At 41.2% G+C, this 17,210-nt stretch overlaps 1 protein-coding gene across 23 annotated transcripts in view; it reads left to right on the top strand.

Moving 5' to 3' along the window:
- cacna1aa (calcium channel, voltage-dependent, P/Q type, alpha 1A subunit, a) overlaps positions 1–17,210 on the top strand; it is a 127,841-nt gene that overhangs the window by 10,855 nt on the left and 99,776 nt on the right. The gene's annotated exons all lie outside the window — the stretch shown is intronic.

The following is a 17,210-nucleotide window of genomic DNA, read 5'->3' as shown; positions in this document are numbered from 1 at the left end:
GGGAAGGGGAGAGACTGACAGGGGAAAGACTGGTAAGGGGAGAGACTGGGAAGGGGAGAGACTGGGGAGGGGAGAGACTGGCAGGGGAGAGAAAGTGAGCTGAACTGCTTGTCTGAATATGAATCATTTAAAATCAAGCAGGGAAACATGAGGTTTTCAAACTTATTTCATTTCATAGATTCCCAGTGGAGCAGAAGGTATCCTAGTGGTAATGGTTCCTGACCAGTAAACGAACGGTTGCCTCCCTAACAAAATGGCAATCGAAAAACATCCCGCACGGAAGTAATATAAATTATATTAAATATATTTTTAATATATGCCTATATTCTTTATAAACATATTCTAATATGTATGTATTATATGTATTACTAGTGTAAAGCCATATATGTCATTCATATATTTACATATTCAATTTTGGCCATTTTGAAATATGTTTTAATATCTTAAAAACATATGCATTTAATATTTACATCTGATATATTTCCATATTTGCATTGTTTCCTTTCCTGTGTTTATTATGTTATCTAGTCGTTTCTTTTAAGTACTTTTAGAGAGAGGAATAGCATTCATGATACTGTGTTAAAATGTATGACTATTGTTTTCATAATGAGTCTTTTTCTCTGGAAAATAATGAAAAGGTTAATTCCATGGTTTGTGGATGAGAAATGCTTAATGTGCAGCATATTCATATATTTCATTATTTTAACACATAATATTCAATGTTAAAATATATGGAATGCATTATATTATGATATCATGAGAAGCACAAGTTATATATTTCATGAACATATTTAGGGCACATGTGTAAATATATGTTGAGAAATCCTCTACATATATGTGCATATACACTCACCTAAAGCATTATTAGGAACACCTGTTCAATTTCTCATTAATGCAATTATCTAATCAACCAATCACATGGCAGTTGCTTTAATGCATTTAGGGGTGTGGTCCTGGTCAAGACAATCTCCTGAACTCCAAACTGAATGTCAGAATGGGAAAGAAAGGTGATTTAAGCAATTTTGAGCGTGGCATGGTTGTTGCTGCCAGACGGGCCAGTCTGAGTATTTCACAATCTGCTCAGTTACTGGGATTTTCACGCACAACCATTTCTAGGGTTTACAAAGAATGGTGTGAAAGGGGAAAAACATCCAGTATGCGGCAGTCCTGTGGGCGAAGATGCCTTGTTGATGCTAGAGGTCAGAGGAGAATGGGCCGACTGATTCAAGCTGTTAGAAGAGCAACTTTTACTGAAATAACCACTTGTTACAACCGAGGTATGCAGCAAAGCATTTGTGAAGCCACAACACGCACAACCTTGAGGTACCCCACCGGGTACCACTCATCTCCTCTACAAATAGGAAAAAGAGGCTACAATTTGCACGAGCTCACCAAAATTGGACAGTTGAAGACTGGAAGAATGTTGCCTGGTCTGATGAGTCTCGATTTCTGTTGAGACATTCAGATGGTAGAGTCAGAATTTGGCGTAAACAGAATGAGAACATGGATCCATCATGCCTTGTTACCACTGTGCAGGCTGGTGGTGGTGGTGGTGTAATGGTGTGGCGGATGTTTTCTTGGCACACTTTAGGCCCCTTAGTGCCAATTGGGCATCGTTTAAATGCCACGGCCTACCTGAGCATTGTTTCTGACCATGTCCATCCCTTTATGACCACCATGTACCCATCCTCTGATGGCTACTTCCAGCAGGATAATGCACCATGTCACAAAGCTCGAATCATTTCAAATTGGTTTCTTGAACATGACAATGAGTTTGCTGTACTGAAATGGCCCCCACAGTCACCAGATCTCAAACCAATAGAGCATCTATAGGATGTGGTGGAACGGGAGCTTCGTGCCCTGGATGTGCATCCCACAAATCTCCATCAACTGCAAGATGCTATCCTATCAATATGGGCCAACATTTCTAAAGAATGCTTTCAGCACCTTGTTGAATCAATGCCACGTAGAATTAAGGCAGTTCCGAAGGCGAAAGGGGGTCAAACACAGTATTAGTATGGTGTTCCTAATAATCCTTTAGGTGAGTGTATGTTTGCATGTGTTTTCTGTGTGGGATGACAGAAATACTAGAAGATAGATGACCAAAATATACATGATTTTAAAACATCATTTTTTAAACATCACCATCATGTCCATCTGGTGTTCTGTGTGTGGCTGTACAATGCTATATTATTGTGTCATATTTCTTTATTGAGCAAGCAACAGAAAAACAAATTTCCATTACTGAAAGACATTGTATGGAAACCAAATTAAAGCCAACATTCTGTATTGTTCTCATAATAACTGCACATGGTTTTATTGCAGAAAACACAACACACTAGAACAGCACTTGCCAAGTGAGACAGCAGGGAAACAAAGCATAAAACATGATCATAAACGATTACTGGAAAATAAAAAATATAATTTGGATAGGTGAGACAGAAATATTATAATAATAATAAATGTAATAATAATATTACTAATATCATATTACCCAATTACTCTTCGGCGGGTACACTATAAGGCAAAAAAAAAAAAAACCCTGGGCATATTCTTTTTAGTGTTAGATTGTTTTCTTTCTCTAGTTATTTACTGGCCCACAGATGCTTCCATGTGGACCCCAAAGAACACTGGGACCCCCTATTCATAACAAATTTTTCCAGGACCACACTCATACATTAATAAACACACACTCTCTCTCCCTCTTTGGATTTTTCCTCACAAGAAGTGTTCCTTTTTGTTTCCTCCCTTACTCGCTCTTTCTTTCCCTGCATTCTGAGTGATATGATGTGAAGTTTAGTCTTTTCCTTCATGTTTCTCTACCTGTACTTTCTTTCTCCCATTCACATCCAATCCATCACTATCTGTGCTCATCTCCTCTCTTAAATATTCACTATAATTTCTCTTTTTTTCTCCCCCTTGTTTGATGTCTTTGGATGGTAGGATGGATCTTCTGCAGCTAACATCATGGATGTTTGGTGTTCTTGGTAGATAGGGTGACTATACTGCAGCTAACGTCATGGTTGTTTGGTGTCCTTGGTAGGTAGGGTGACTATGCTGCAGCTAACATCATGGATGTTTGGTGTTCTTGGTAAATAGGGTTTCTATAGTGTAGCTAACGTCATGGTTGTTTGGTGTCCTTGGTTGGATGGATCTTCTGCAGCTAACGTCATGGTTGTTTGGTTTCCTTGGTTGGTATGGTGATTCTGCTGCAGCTAATATCATGGTTGTTTGGTGTCCTTGGTAGGATGGATTTTCTGCAGCTAACGTCATGGTTGTTTGGTTTCCTTGGTTGGTAGGGTGACTCTACTGCAGCTAATATCATGGATGTTTGGTGTTCTTGGTAGATAGGGTTTCTAAAGTGCAGCTATCGTCGTGGTTGTCTGGTGTTCTTGGTAGGTAGGGTGACTATACTGCAGCTAATATCATGGTTGTTTGGTGTCCTTGGTAGGATGGATCTTCTGCAGCTAACGTTGTGGTTGTCTGGTGTTCTTGGTAGGTAGGGTGACTATACTGCAGCTAATATCATGGTTGTTTGGTGTCCTTGGTCGGTAGGGTGACTATACTGCAGCTAACGTCATGGTTACTTGGTGTGCTTGCTAGGTAGGGTGGATCAATTGTAGAACATTCTAAGCTGGTGTGGTTATCACCTCCAGGGGGTTTCACCTTTGTTATTTTACCATTATATATTTTTTATAATCTGTAGCAGATACATGGGCAGATAGAGAAATGTGTTTGATTTGAATAGCAGCTTTGCGTGGGGACAATTTGGGTTGCATGTGAAACACGCTTCTGGAAAGCATGTCCAGAGACAAATCTCTTTGGATAGAATACAATGATGCCTTCCTTGGGTTTTGGGCTTTGGTTGTAAAAGTGGTTCTGTTGAGACAAAATTAATCCTTAAAAATTCTGTAATTTCTGTGCCAATATGTCCATCATTTCATCAAAACCACTTGCTTTCAAACTTGCAGATTCATGGCAAATCGAGGTATAATAGTGATTCTACGTATAGATCATATAGCTAAACCACATATTACACATCCAGACGATAATGAAAGGTTTAAAAAACTAGTTTGTTACAATAGTCCCCGACTGCATCTTAAAGCCAGTAGTGTTTGCGACTCAGTGGACTGGGTGTCTAAATGTAACATACCACAAAAACCAGCTGTGTTAGTGCTGGGTCGGGACAAAAGCCTGCAGCCACTGTGTGCCTTCTGGGCCACGCAGGTTGTAAATCACAGTGGTCCAGCAGTTAAAGAGAGTTTGGTTTAGTGCAGGGGTCAGGGGTCAACACAACCAGCTTCTGAATTCTATTCTCAGTCTGTAATAAGAGACTGAATCAGGATAAAACAGCCAATGGCCTTTTTTCATCAGCTATTGATCAACAGGATGCTGGAACAGACAAGGAGTCTTAATGTCCTGCTGTGGTGCTTGGAGAGTCTGCTGGACAAGAGTGCTGATGCGCTGCAGCAGGCCTTGTGAGCAGGTGGGTTCTATGAGTGCTCCTCACTGTGACTGGATCGTGTGTCTGAAATAGATCCTCCATCCTCCCACCGTGTTCTCTTGCACAGCGGAGGAGGACGACAGCTGAGGTCAGCTCAGGAGGGTGGGAGGGACTCCTTTTTTCTTCCTGTTTGACCTTTTTGTAGACAGATGTACTGTGTTGTCTTATTATCCAGTCGGAGCTTCCCCACCCTTCCTGACAGCATGCAGTTCTGACCTGACTGTACATCAGCCAAGCCCTCCCATAGACTGTGTATCTGTAGCTTATAAGGCTACTTTAATTCTCTCCCGGTCCTTTTCCTAGCTGCTAACCCCTCCCCTCTGTCCATTGCTTAGTCTTGCGCTGTAACACATCTGAATTATTCAGTTTCAGTAGCAGGCTGGTATTTGTGTGTTTCAGTGTGTATACGTGCGTGTCTATATAAGTGCGTCTGTTGGGTGCGGCGTGGGGGGTGGGTGGGGGGGGGGGCAATGCTATTTTTGGAACCTGGGTGCAAAGTACGGAGATAAAGAGTCAACACAGATGGAAGCAGACAACGGTGGAGTGGGGCAGCAAGAGGGAGGAATAAAGCATTGTTGTTGGATGGAGATTTCACACTTGAGGACTGTACTGCTTCGACCGGGCCAACTGACTCTATGTTGAACATCTGCCCTAACCTGGAGTAAACACACACACAGACACCACAGCAGCATACAGTTTAAGGGTGACAGTGACAAGCATGACAAGCAGACATGAGACATACGGGCGAGACAGGGCCAGGGTGAGTCAATGCACAGAAGGGACAGATACAGTCACAGAGGCTAAGCACAGCTTAACTGAGGCTAAAGGCAGAGGAAGTTAGAGTTGACAGACTAAGACCATCCTTCCACTGCTATGCGGAACTCTACGGATGCTAGTCTGCATGGGACATTGCATAATGTCAGGATACAGCAGTGTTTATTTTACCAGGAAGACCCAAGAAGAGGGTCTTTGATCTCTTGACTTTTTCTTCAGTTTATGATATGACCGGACCATTCTGCCATTTTCCTCTTAGTCTCTCCTTTTGTCCTTCTGTCGAGTCATTTCAAAGCAATGCATTGTGTAAGTAGAAGAGATGAGATGATTTTAGATTACTGAGTCCCGGCTAAAATGAGTATTATGTAAGCGAGGGTGGAGAGAGGGGCAGGATGAGGAGTGGTGAAAGAGAGCAGAAATGACCCTAGCTCAGTTCCTTCTCAGTTAGGGCTATAAAGCTTATTCATACCAAGTTACGAGGACCTCAGATGATGATGACGTTGCTGAAAACAACATGTGGTACTGGTGACTGTTTTACTGTAACATGTGTTCCGGCAGAAATCCATTCATTTGATTGGAGGGCAATCTGCACTGCTGCAACTCATCTACTGATGTAGGTTGTGGTGCTTGCAAAGTGTTGCATGTCTTGGGGTTTTCCCACAGTGCATTGCTTTGTATTGGAGGATCAGAAATCTAAGTAGATAAAGTACCAATGACGTTGTTACTTTTTGCTGTCCTTTAAGGATGGCAAAAAGAACGCGTTGATAGCATAATTCATTTATTCTGGTACAATATCATTTTTTTATGATTTCACATTTTATTCATAATATATACAATATTTATGCAGTACGTAGAGTACATTTGGGAGGAAGATATTTGTGGTTTAAATGGTGTATTATGCTAGATCACTGAACTTTAATCTATAATGATTCAGAAAGTTTGGAAAGCTGACAAATTTGGCATCTTAGCTTCTGCTGCAACCCATTTCCAAGCTCTCCTTCGTGTTGTGTGATTGATCGTTTCTCTTTGGATGCAACACATGAATTCAGGTGATTATATAAAATTGCAATGGAAGTTCCCAATCAGTGGCCACGCAACATTAGCCTATGGGAGGGCAGCTTCTGTCCAGCCTGAACTAGTGTCCTTGCACCCCAATGGTGGAACCTGCTTGGTCTTGAAGTGAGGACAGCAGAGTTTCTGCCAATCTTCCCCTCCTCCCCATAATGTTGCCCAGAGGCATCGTTAGGGCCGGGCGACCGGGGCTATAGCCCCCTGAATCTCAAATTGACCAAAAGAATAATAATAATAAAGAAATAGCCTCTGATCTATTCCTCTATAATTCTGATTGCACATTTTGACAATGTAGACATGTAGACCGCTAGCGTGTACATCAACATTTTCTGAGTGTGCTTTCAAAACCCTGTACTTTCTGTCCCGGGCGGGACGGGAGGGTGGGCTAAGCCCCGAATGTATTGTGATCCTAGCGACGCCTCTGCTGTTGCCTTTTGTGAACTAAGGCCTGCAATTCTTTTTCCTTTTAATTTTAGCACTGACTAGAGCTATTTCAATAATTAAGGTGTACATAACTCTACTGGACTGTGTGGTTGTTCCCCCTGGCTGTCTTAAGAGTTGCACTGGGTAAGAGCATATATTAAATGACTGAAAGGTACAAAAAATGTAAATGTTTAATCCCCAACATAGCCTCTAGTTGATTTATTGTCAGAACAACATTCTGTTCTGAGCAGTAGTGATGGGACGTTTGACTATTTTTGCTTTTGACTTTTATTTGAAGTCGTGATTCCACAAAGCTCACATCTTGTAGGGGTTAAGGGTGTGTTGCTGGTATATATGACGGAGACATGTACAAGTGTGGTGCAATTTCCTTTTGTCACTGCTAAGCATTCAAATAAAGAGTAATTCTTAATATGTTTCAAATAAGGTCAAGCTACAGCTGTGACTAGATGAGGTGTGGTCCGCTTTTGCTTGACTACTGTGAGGGTGAGGAGCCCTTTTTTGGCAAACTGTAGCAACTTCACTAACAACCGGTTCTTTAACTCTGTAGGTTTGGGTTCTAATAAGCTGTGTTTAAGATTTAATGATGATTATTTTGTGAACTATGCTCCCAATCATCAGTTTTGAACTGATTTATTTATTTTCTCTAATGTTGCAGCTTGATCTATATTTTTCTCATGCTGCCACCCATTCAAAAAATTTAAAACAAGTCATCATAAGACGTTATAATACTGGCTTGTAAAATCATTTATACATTATGTATATATATCACTATATATCTCTCTTCTTTTGGATGGAGTGTCTGCAGAAGTGTGGTGGTTGTAATGTGTATATATATATACACGGACAATACAAATGCTGTCTTTGCTCTTGCCGAGCTGTGTATTTGATTCATACTCATGCTTTTGTACAGCTATTTACTACTATTTGCCTCCTGTTTTTCAAAATCACATTCTTAACTGTCTGTCTCACTGTCTGACTCTGTTTGTCCGTCTATCGTGTATGTCGTGTAACTTCTCTTGTGTGTAACTACGGCAATCTCTCCGGCTCTTCTTGGGAGAGTTACTAGCAGGTCTCAGATCTGCCCAAACAAAGAGTTGCTGTCTTTTAAAATATACACACTTAGAAATAGACACAATTAACATCACACAGAAATCTCAAATGCACACACAAAAGTGTTATCTATCTTAAAGTGTTCTTTGGCTGCCCCCATGTGAAAACCCTTTGAAGAAATTGAACGTTTTCCACAGAGGATTCCATATGGAACCAATATGGGTTCTTCCTCAAACCAAAAATGGATATCCTGTGGGGAAAACCCAATAACTCTTCTGGAACATTTTCTTTTTGTATGAGTGTCTATATAGGCACATAGCATCAATGTCTAGTGGCACCTGTAAGGAGGACTTCCATCCCCATCACTTGGGGTCACTAACTGAAGTCTATGAATGTTAGTACACCCATGACCTTTCCCTCTGTGGTTGTTTTTGATTTGGTTACTGTGGTTCACCTGTGTTTCATTGCTTTTTGCCGGACCGCGTAAGCAGAGCTGGCTAAGAAGAGCGAATGTCTTACTGAGTGACTGCCTCGCTGCCCCTTGTTAAATAGCGTAGTGGTTAGAGAAGCGGACTTGTGAACTATAGGTTCTGAGTTTGTATCTCCTCGCAGGCGAAGCGAAATACGCATTGTGAATTATTCCGTAATGTTGAAAACTTTGCTGGCTAAAACCTGAAATTGTATAACGGTTATATTGCGACTGATTCTGGCATGGAAAAGTTCATCTTTAGTCTCGCTAGCAATTGCTCAAAATGATTATTCCTGAGACGTTAGTAGATACTAGTAAGCCTATTACTGGCTAATTAGCTGTTCAAACAGCCAGTGGCAAAAGCAAACAGCTCATAGACGCTATTTCTGGTGGAGGTAAACTTAATAAGAAACGTGAATCAGTTTAACACAATATTCAATAGTGTTTAGCGACTGGTGAAATGTGTAAAGCAGAGGAATAATGGTTAAAGACAGTGCCTCTCACATGGAAGGCTCAAGTTCAAATCTGTTGTGAACCACAACATTTATTCATTTTATTTCCACGATTTTCTCATCGTTTCACTTGATAGTTATTATATTAATGTCATTCACGAATGAAATAAAAAAGTACGTTGTTATTTCATGATGAAAAAAATACCTTCTTATGCCCTGACATGAAATAGTTTTGGTAGACTGGCTAGCAATTGCTCAATTCTTATGACTATTCCAGTAAGTTTGTAGATACCGCGTATAGCTTATTACAGGCTTATAATCTGTTAAAACGGCCTGTGGCAAACAAGGATTTGTTCAGGATAGAGGCTATACTGACAGGTGATGAAGGTAGAGCTCTGTGTTGTAGTGGTTTGCAACACAGCTTTTCACTTGGGTGACCCGGGTTCGAATCTCCTGAGGGCAATATTCTCTATTGTGGTCCGGCTGAACTAGGCTTACCTGGTTTCTTGTTTAGGTTATTGGTTTCATCTGTTTCTCATTGGTTGGCTTACTATTTAAGTTGGTTTAAGATGGCTGTTCTGTATTTCATCTTGAGGTGTCATGCCACTGGTGTATGCCATTTTGTTTGTCTTCTAGTTTTTTGTTTCTTAATTCGAGAGGGGACTCATTTCTGCTTTTGGGTCTACCTACACCCATCATCACAGGCACCTATGTAGGGTGGTCATTTAACTTTGTGCTTCTTGATGATTTCTTTGATGCCTGATGGTGTGCATGACCTCAGGCCTGCTTTGTTTTGCTAACAGAGCCACCGCCTGGGTATGACTGTTGGCTATGTTACTGTGAAAAAATGGAAGACAGATTTGGGATTGGCCATTACTGTGTATGTGTGTGCATGTAAGTTAGGGGTGGGATATTGACCAAGTGTGTGTATGTTTGTGTGTGTGTGTGTTGGTTGTGGGATATTGGCTAAGTGTGTGTATGGAGCGTAGCTACCATTTTGTGTGTTTTGGGAGGAAATGGCACAGATGGCAGTATTGGCTGTAATGTGTGTATGAGTGTCTCATTGGCCTCAATGTATAGCCACATGTAGTGACAGTAGCGTCAGCAGCAGTCCCCTTCCCCCATCTGAATGGAACAATATGATCATCATACGAAGATGCTGTATGGACAGCCAAGTCAACATGGTCATCATACGGTGATGCTGTATAGACAGCCAAGACAACATGGTCATCATAGGATGCTCATGTAAAGACAGCCAGACAACATGACCATCATACTATAATGCTGTTTTTTTCAGCCAAGACAACATGGTCATCATACAATGATGCTGTATGGACAGCCAAGACAACATGGTCATCATACGATGTTTCTGTATGGACAGCCAAGACAACATGGTCATCATACAATGATGATGTATGGACAGCCAAGACAACATGGTCATCATATGATGTTGCTGTATGGACAGCCAAGACAACATGGTCATCATATAATGATGCTATATAGACAGTCAAGGCAGCATGGTCATCATATGATGCTCCTGTAAAGACAATGTTGACCATCATACTATAATGCTGTATGGACAGCCAAGACAACATGGTCATCATACAATGCCACTGTATGGACAGCGAAGACAATATGGACATACAATGATGCTGTATGGACAGTGAAGATAACATGGTCATCATATGATGTTGCTGTATGGACAGCCAAGACAATATGGTCATCATACAATGATGCTGTATGGACCACCAAGACAACATGGTCATCATACAAAGATGATGTATGGACTGCCAAGACAACATGGTCATCATACAATGATGATGTATGGACCGCCAAGACAACATGGTCATCATACAATGATGATGTATGGACAGCCAAGACAACATGGTCATCATGCAATGATGATGTATGGACAGCCAAGACAACATGGTCATCATACAATGATGCTGTATGGACAGTTAATACACCATGGTCATTATGTGATGTTGCTGTATGGACAGCCAAGTCAACATGGTCATCATACGATGTTGCTGTATGGACAGCCAAGACAACATGGTCATCATACAATGATGATGTATGGACAAGCCAAGACAACATGGCCATCATACAATGATGCTGTATGGACAGCCAATACACCATGGTCATCATATGACGTTGCTGTAAGGACATACAAGACTACATGGTCAGAAGGGATGTGGGTGATCGGTCAGGGAGGTGATGACTGCTCTGATTTGCATCTAGAACATTCTTCTGTGGGTGTGTGTGTGCATGTTCGTTTGCATGACACATGTACAGCATTTCATGCATGTTTATGGTGTATGTGTGTTTGTGTGCAGTAACCTAGTTTCCCCGATCCCACTCACTGCTGAGGAGAAATACTGCAATCCTTTCACACCTACCCTGCATCCCACCATTTCTTTCACACCTACCCTTCATGCAGATCTTTACTTATTTCCTTTTTCTCGTTTTCAAGCTATCTTTCATTCTCCCACTTTTTTGTTGTTTTTGTGAAAGCTACCTGTTTCCTTCCTCTCTTTTGTCCTGCACATTATCTTTCTTGTTCCCCTCTTTGTGGTCTGCTGATGCTGCATCTCCTGTACTGAATGGAAACATGGCATGATAGAGGAAGATGATTGATGACACAGGTTCAGCCAGGTGGATAGGGAGGAGAGACAGACAGAGAGACGGGGAGAGATGCTGATGGAGAGAGACAGGAATGGAGGGAGAGAGAGTGGAGAGAGAGTGGATAGAGTACGCCAAAGAGGGATGACAGGAGTACAAGGAATATACATAAATATGAGCTGAAAAAGTGAGAGAGGCAGAGGATGTTTAGAGATGAGATGGCATTAGAGGATCCGAACAGTGGAGGGATAGAAAGAAAGAACGATAAGAACAAAGGGTAGTGGACAGAAGCACATGATGTATGAGTATGGAAGGGTGGGGTCCAAAGAAAGAGAATGACAAGGACGAGAACAGAGATAGAGAGTGACACAAATACAGGCCTGAGAAAGAGAGAATGGTTCAATGAGAGACAGAGGGAAAGAAAAAGAGAAGGACAGAAAGAAAGAAAGAGGCAAGCATAGGCAAAATGACACAGATAGAGAAAGAAGAGAATGTCACAGAGAGACAGAGGCAGAGAAAGAAGAATAGCAGAGAGAAAGAAAACGGAGTGACAGAGGCAGAACGTGAGAATGTGCACACTGCACAACAAATGAAGTGAAAATGAGAGCTGCAACTTCAGAGAGGAGTGCGCCCAGCCCACCGTCCGTGCATCGTTACCTGGACCCAGAATTGCTTGACACGGCCCTGAACAGACTCTCAAAGAATTTGAAACCAAATTAGATATCATGAAATTCCGTTAGGCGGAATACCGCAATGTGCAATCACAGTGGCAAGATTTGTGACCCGTTGCCATGAGAATAGGGCAACAAGTGGAACATTACATTTTTTTTAACCTAACCAGCGCTCATCTATTGGTTTCCCCATGTCACACTTACTCATAACTGTTTGTTACATGCTGTACACAGCTTAACACTCAAATGTATTTTTTGTATTTTTTTAATGTCATTTGCTCTGGCAACATTAATACGTTTAGCATGCTAATAAATCTGTTTACATTTTAGGGAGAGACAGATAGAGATAGAACGGCAGAGAGGGAGACCGAGGCAGAGAACGCGAGGAAGGAAATGAGAAAAGGCATGTTGAAGTAGAGGGACTTTATGACGTTGTGGGTTGTAAGAGAGGCAGTGTACTGTACTGAAGATCTGTGTTGTAAGAGAGGCAGTGTACTGTACTAAAGATCTGTGTTGTAAGAGAGGCAGTGTACTGTACTAAAGAGCTGTGTTGTAAGAGAGGTAGTGTACTGTACTAAAGATCTGTGTTGTAAGAGAGGCAGTATACTGTACTAAAGATCTGTGTTGTAAGAGAGGCAGTGTACTGTACTAAAGATCTGTGTGTAAGAGAGGCAGTGTACTGTACTAAAGATCTGTGTTGTAAGAGAGGCAGTGTACTGTACTAAAGAGCTGTGTTGTAAGAGAGGCAGTGTACTGTACTAAAGATCTGTGTTGTAAGAGAGGCAGTGTACTGTACTAAAGATCTGTGTTGTAAGATAGGCAGTGTACTGTACTAAAGATCTGTGTTGTAAGAGAGGCAGTGTACTGTACTAAAGAGCTGTGTTGTAAGAGAGGCAGTGTACTGTACTAAAGATCTGTGTTGTAAGAGAGGCAGTGTACTGTACTAAAGATCTGTGTTGTAAGAGAGGCAGTGTACTGTACTAAAGATCTGTGTGTGTCTTGGTGGGGTTGGGTTTCTTGCTGACCAAATGGTTTCCTCCAAACCACTCTACCTGTCTGTCTGTCAGCAAACAAATTAATGTCCCTGTAAAATGTGTCATAGCTGCATGTTCATATGTATCTATTTCTGCAGGTGTTTCTGTCAAGTAGTCCGTTTTGCTAACATAATATAAGTCACAAGCCAGTGGAGCTATGCCAGGCAGTAGTGAGCTCCAGGATTAGAACCAGATTCTTCTAATTTTGTCTCTCTCCTTGCCTAACCGGACTATCTCTGACCTCCCACTGTCCCCAATACACTGCACACACACACACACCCATCCTACCTCACACTATAAAAGTGGGGGAGTGGGGGAGAAGAACGTGGAGAGAGAAAGAGAGGTTGCAAGATAAAAAGCTGAAGATAGGACTAGAGGAAATGAGAAAGAGCAGGAGAGACCGAGAGAGACCGGTTCCCTCCCACCCCCCCCTCTCTCTCCCTCCTCTCTGTCGTCTTTTAACTCTGTCATTTTCCTATTTATAGGCCTGTGAGGAGGGAGGAAAGAGAGATTCATAATTGAAGGGTTTTTGTCTGCTTGGATCAGAGCAATGACCACATTCATATGCAGAGTGTTTGTGGGCTGGGCTACACATCATCAGCACAGAATGTGCCAATTGGGAACATGAGACACTACACAATGGGGAAGACACACACACTATCTGTCTCTCTCTCTCCGTCTCACTCCCTAGCACTCTTTCTCAGTCTGTCTCTCACTCTCTCTCAGTGTCTGTCTGTTGTTGTCTCACACTGTCTCTTTCAGTCCATCTTGCACTCTTTCTCTTTCTTTCTCTCATTCTGTCTGTCTCACTCAGTCTCTCTCATTCTCTCTTTGTCTCTCAAACTCTCTCAATCTCTCAATGTCTCACTCTCAGTGTCTCTCTCTCTCTTAGTCCCTCTTTGTCAATCTCATAGTTTCCCTCTGTCTGTCTCTCTCTCTCACACACATGCACACACATACCCAGACACACAGTCCAGACACATCAAACAAATGGGTAGTAGTTAATGACCATAAGAAGTAATTCCCCACTCATTCATCAATAGAGACCAGGAACCCATTAAAATAGTTTTGTGTAAACATGCTACATTCACATTTTTTTTTTCAGACAGGGTGTTTCAAATAGGGTTGTTCTCAGATTCATCTGTACAGCTCTGGGAAAAATTAAGAGACCACTGCACCTTTTTCTATACTTTCCAAAAAAGTCGAAAATTTGCAGTGCTTAATTTTTTCCGGAGCTGTATATTAAAGTGCTATTTTTAAAAATGTTTCCACTATAATACCATAACATATCTGCAGTTATAATGGAATAAAAGTTCTTAAAATTACTCAACTGAAATTATTTTTGATGTGGACAAAAGTGCTCCTTAAATGCTGAATTCCTATTGGTCAAAAGAAGGTGCACCGTCTTTTTGCGTTTCAAATGAGAAAGCTGCACCCTCCCTCTCTTCCATTGTCATCACTAAGGCACCAATCATCTCTACTTAAACAAACAGAGGCAGTCGTGGCCAAAATAAATCGCTTAATCCTTTCCAAGTTGCTGAAATTCTACACAATTTACTTATTGCTGTAGCTGGCTAGCTTCTTTTTTATTTACCTTGTGTTATTTTCATAACCACAGACAGCTGTTTACTATTAAAAACAAACAGGAACAATTGGCTAGCTCATTGGTGGTTCTGCTTGAATTGTTGAAACATTTAAGCTTTTTTTTAAATAATGGCAACCCAGTGCATGAAAGAAATAACACACTTGAAGCCATGTGTTCTGATATTATTATAATGGTTGTGGTGATCGGCTTCACCTTGTATCTATGACGACATCACAAAAAAAGAAAATGGCTCCACGTGTTATTTTTTAATTCTGACATTTTGTTAAGGGCAGAAAGAGGTTGCCAAAATCTGATTTGCTAAAATTAAAGGCTGACAAATTCTTACTCAATAGGTCCCATACTCTTTGTTGGTCCCTTCCAGGTTGCTGTACCAGACCTATAGCAAATATGTGTGTGCAGGAGCCTGTGGATGTGGTTAATTTTTAAGTGAAGTGAGCAACACTGATCTCACAAGATTTAGTACTCACAATATCAGTGTGCCTGGCCAGGCAAAGCCTACAGCATATCGGCACAAATGTGTCTGTGAATAACTGTGAGGGTAATGGGATTGAGTGTGTATTGGTTTATTATTTGTGTAAAATAGTTTGTACTGTGTCAATTGGTTAATAGACTCCTCCACATCTCACTTTGTGATTTCTTGTGTATTTAGATGGTGATTAACTGGTGAGGTATACGGGTATATTTTTAAAAAATTACACTGTAATTTTGCTATTACTGCAAGTGTATTTTTTTCTTAAATTACACTGCAACACTTTTATATAATGCCCCTTTAAAGCAGTTATACACATTGGCCATTGGCCAGAGAAAGAAATGTACACATTTAAAGCCTGTTTCCTGCAATCAAAAACATTTTGTCATGGGGATAAGACATTTCATTTCCTGCAATTGTACAGATGTTGCCATGCTTATGCTCTTTTACTACGTAATCTGAGTGACTCAAATGTTATAACAAAACCAAATGGGCCATGACATTTCTAGAATGTTACATTATTCATAACTGTATATTTATTTTTATTCATGGGATTGTTGGTTTTCAAAGATTATCTCCTCTACAGACTTCATATCTTGTTTTAGTCGCTTACCTTCACACTCTCTCTACTGCTCTCTCTTTCCATCTCCCTCATCCATACTCACTCTCTCCCACTCACCCTGCCTCTCCCATTCTCTCTCTCCAATTCTGTCTCTCACACTCTCTCTGTCTCTCTCTCTGTCTCTCTCTGTCTCTCTCTTAGCCCTCAGTACTTCTGTATATATGTAGACAAACGTTGATGTCACTCTGAATCATACTCCCAGCTTATCCCCAGACTGGTCATTAGAATACACTGAGTGTGTATGTGTGTGTGTGAACAGTGGGTGCTTGTGTACCTGTGTTTAAATAACAGTTATTTGTGTGTGTTTATGTGTGTGTGAGACTTGTCTATCCACACATTATGTTTATAGGTGCCATATATGTGTCATCTGTGTGTGATAACATACATCGGGCTTTTTATGTGTTTGCGTGTGTTATCCTGTAGAAGGCTGTTTGTGTGTGTCAACTTATGTGTGTCAGTTTGTTTTTACTTGCAGAGGGGTGTGTGTGTATTAACATGTGTGTGTGTGTGTGTGTGTGTGTGGGGCATTAACATGCAGAAGGGTGTGTATATGTGTGTGTGTGTATGTATGCATTAACATGGAGATGGCTCTGTGTATGTGTGTGCATTACCATGCAGAAGCCTGTATGTGTGTGTGTGTGTGTGTATTAACATGCAGAAGGCTGTGTGTGTGTGTGTGTGTGTGTGTGTGTGGGTGTACATGTCTGTGTGTGTGTGTGTGTGTGTGTGTGTGTGTGTGTAAGTGTCTTATGTCGGCCCATTAAAGTCACGCCTGGTGCCTGTCTGACTGACCCACTCACAGTGGGCCCTGCAGCACAACAGTACATTACACACACATCAACACACATCAGCACACACACACATCAACACGCACACACACTGCACCACAGGCTACACCAGGCATCAGTGAACAGCTCTGTGAGTATGTGAGCGTCTGTGCGTGCAGGGAGATCACTACAATTTGACTTCACTTTTAGACGTTTGGCCCTTCATATTTACTCAAAAGAACAGAAACACTGTCCATCATTAGGACGTAATCAACAAGCCTCAGCAACAGCCAACTCTAGTGTAAGCCACTAGCCCCCTTGATATGAAATCACTATCATAAACATTAGCCATAACCTTAACCAGTCGGAATTAATACTTAACCAGTGACTTGTTTCTGTTGTCACCCTGTAACAATAACCTCAACTGAGCAGACAAATACGCTTGTCTGTAATATATAAAACGTGTATGTGTGTGTGTTTTACTCTACATTAAGTACAATAAACACACAGATGTTTTTTTCTGATGTTAAAGTGCTGTTGAAGCACAGATGGACTCTGAGAAAGGTAGTCCACTGGATGTGGAAATCTGACACGTCAGACTATGGAGTGAGATGGACCCAGGCAAGATTTATCAATTATAAAACATCTGATCTGA

The sequence above is a fragment of the Esox lucius genome, chromosome 11, assembly GCF_011004845.1.
Source record: "Esox lucius isolate fEsoLuc1 chromosome 11, fEsoLuc1.pri, whole genome shotgun sequence".
In the NCBI taxonomy this organism is placed as follows: Eukaryota; Metazoa; Chordata; class Actinopteri; order Esociformes; family Esocidae; genus Esox; species Esox lucius.
The sequence above is the reverse complement of the archived record's forward strand: the minus strand, read 5'-3'. Positions and strand labels throughout refer to the sequence as shown.